The sequence below is a fragment of the Octopus bimaculoides genome, chromosome 2, assembly GCF_001194135.2.
Source record: "Octopus bimaculoides isolate UCB-OBI-ISO-001 chromosome 2, ASM119413v2, whole genome shotgun sequence".
NCBI lineage: Eukaryota > Metazoa > Mollusca > Cephalopoda > Octopoda > Octopodidae > Octopus > Octopus bimaculoides.
In genome coordinates this window covers 178485964-178489356 of record NC_068982.1, presented here as the reverse complement: position 1 = coordinate 178489356, position 3393 = coordinate 178485964, and positions in this window count along the sequence as shown.

Sequence of the window (3393 nt, the reverse complement as noted above, 5' to 3'; positions counted from 1 at the left end):
ATATATATAGGGGGGAAGTCAAAGATTATCCGCACTTTCGCCATAACATATCTTTATTATTGCCACACTGCCTTCTGCGCATGCGTGCTTATAGTTGGTACTATTGTGGTCAGGTGATCGAAGTTTGAGACTGATCGCGCCATTTTTCTTTCTGGCTTTACAGTGTAAGTATAGCCACTCCACTAGCAGTGAACTTATTTCTCTGATCGGAAAGGTGTGTCTGATGCTGAAATTCATCGGAGGCTTTTACCACAATATGGAGACAGTGCACTACCGATTAGAGGTGTGTATTAGTAGATCGAGAAGTATAAAAGTGGCTGGACAAGTTTAAAAGTGGTGCACGAAGAACGAGTAGGAAGCCTGTCAACCTCCACCACTGACGAGAAGATTCAGCCAGCGCGAGAGAGATTAACGGTGAATCGGTTCACCGTTACCATCTCTCAGATCACTGCTCTTTGTTCTTCTTGGGTGCACATTGTTAGTGGAGCGGCCATGCTTAGACTGTAAAGCCAGAGATAAAAAACAGCGCGATCAGGCTCGCACGTCGATTACGGGACCACAATAATACCAACTATAAGCATGCATGCGCAGAAGGCATTGCGACAATAATAAAGATATGTTATGGCGAAAGTGCGGAAAATTTTCGACTTCCTCTTTATACATGTGTGTGTCTCCGTGTGTGTGTGTGTGTGTGTGTGTGTGTGTGTGTGTGTGTGTGTGTGTGTGTGTGTGTAGTGTGTACTTGTGTGTGTGTAGTATGTATGTATGTATGTATGTATGTATGTATGTATGTATGTATGTATGTATGTATGCATATTTCTCCAGTGGGATACATAGTCGACCACACATGCCTCTCTATAGCAGTGCCGAGAGGATTCTGACCGGATTCAACAGGATTCAACGCTGGGGTCAGCCAGGGCTGCGTGACTGCTCCCGAACTCTTCACCTGTGTCATCGATTATCTGATGACCAAGATCTGTAAGTACGTCTCTGGTATTACCTTCGGTAACTACCGCGTTACCGACCTCGAGTATGCGGATGATACCACCCTATTCAGCAACTCGATCAAGCAGTTCAAAGATTCACTGATTATATACAGAGAAGAATCAGCAAAGCTTGGTCTTCCGGTGAGTTTGGCGAAGACCAAGCTGATGCATGTCGGAGATGGCCCAGACTCTCCCCTCTCCATATTGGCCCTGACGCCGTACAGTTTGTTAGCTCCTTCATTTACTTGGGCTCCATCCGTATATGTAGTCTGACCACCGGGGTCATGTACTTCCCATGGAAGCCCTATTGGTGCCAGTGCTCAACCTGCTGGAAGACGAAGCTCCGCATCTGCAACGCATCGGCCTTCTCTATTCTCCTCTATGGAACAGAAACACGGCCGTTCTCGAAAACCCTGGCAAAAAGAATCGACGATTTCGATAGCAGAACCCTGACAACCATCGAGAGCATCAGGTGGTACCATCACATTTCTAACAAAGAATTACATGCACGCACGCATCAGCCTGCAGCCTCCCACCCCGTAGCTATCCGTCGGATTCGCTGGTACGCACATGTCCTCCATCTCCCGTTAGATCATCCTACCAGGGTTTTAATCTCATTCGCAGTAGCAACTGCAGGCTGAAAGAGGCCTTGTGGCAGGCCTCGCACCAGATGGCTGGACATGATTGGGGAAGTTCTCCAGAAACTCGAAGTCACCTTGGATAATGCACGGGACCACCAGCGATGGAGCATTGGTGAACCAGATTGGTTATATGCATGATGACGTCTCTGGGACTGCTAACCTGGAATGACCCCAGCCCATCAAGCAAAAGCATGAAGCAACAGCAGTAAGCATATATGCATATATATATGCATGTATGTCTCTCACTACATCTTGACAATCGGTGTAGGTATGTTTACATACCCGTAACTTTGTGGTTCAGCAAAAGAGACTGATGGAATATTATACGGCTTTAAGGATATAAGCACTGGGGTCAATTATTTTGAAAAAAATTCTTGAAGGCGATGCCCCAGGATGGCCGCAGTCTAATAATAAATGTAATATGAAAACCGGCTAGATTTGAACTTGAAATTAAGATGAAATTAAATATCGTAAAGAATTTAATGCGGTGGCATACGGTTTTTGTTGCAACTTGACTGAGGCGTTATTAATTACTGAAACGCTTATTTCTACACAAAACGATGTAGGGATTGCATTATTTCTCTAAAAAAAATTAATTTCCTCTCAACAGGAATGGAATGAGAAAAACTTTTTTATGCTCACTTACAAAGTCAATGGAGGTCTCACATTTGATAGTTAAAATTGTTGCTTGAAACTATGTATAACAAGCCAGATTTCTAAGGTTGCTGTTACAATTTCCTCACAGTTTCAACTCAATATATTTTTTTGTCAAAATTGCTTTAATACTATATACATTTTAAGCAGTGTTCTGTGCTTCCAAATAAAATGAACCGAAAAGATTAGACAAGCAAACTACTTTGTGCTCTATCCATGTAATTTCCCTATACCACAGGTCAAATTTATATAAAGAGTAATAGCTTGCTCAAATATTGATATTCTATATAGTTTTACCCCCTCCTCACAATTACCAGTTTTTGTTCTCTTTTATACCCCATTAATACAAGATTTAGTTTCCTGATAATATGGTTTTCAGCCAAAGATTGCTCTGTCGACGACATTAGACAATAGTATAACATAAAAAGAAAACTATCCCTAAATTCTATCTGGTTCCTTAATGTTTTTCTAAGAGCTCGTCTTTGACGGTAATTTAAAACTCATTTTATGATCTAACGAATATTTTCTTTTAAGTACGGTTCAAGAAGCAATAATCTTAATGCTCAAACGAAGACTTTTTCTCCTGCCATGAACTAACAAACTCATTAAATGTTTTAGTATTTTACTACATGTTTCTTTATATAGGCTATTGTTGCTAATGCCGAGGACTAACGAGCAAGTTTTGGAATCAGGGTTGTGTTTTCCAACCCTAGCTTAGACAAGTCTTAACAATTAGTAATGCTTATTGAAAAAAAATTAACTTGCCATTTTTGCGTACCTTATAGTAGGACATGTTAAACTGCATAAATATGCCTGTATAAATTATTAACTGAATTTTATTTAAACTAATAATATTGTTTCATGATCTTTTAACTGGTCTATTAATGTAAAAGCATTTTTTTAATACATTTTAAAGAAACAATGAGAGTATTTTCAGTCTATAACTACTTCTGATAAAACCTAGCTCTAGTATTATGCTCAATACATGGAACGCTTCCCAATTTCAATAAATTATATGTAATTCGTTTATATTTCAGTTAATTTTGTAGGAATAACATGTTTACATTAATACTACACACACACACACACACACACACACACACACACACACA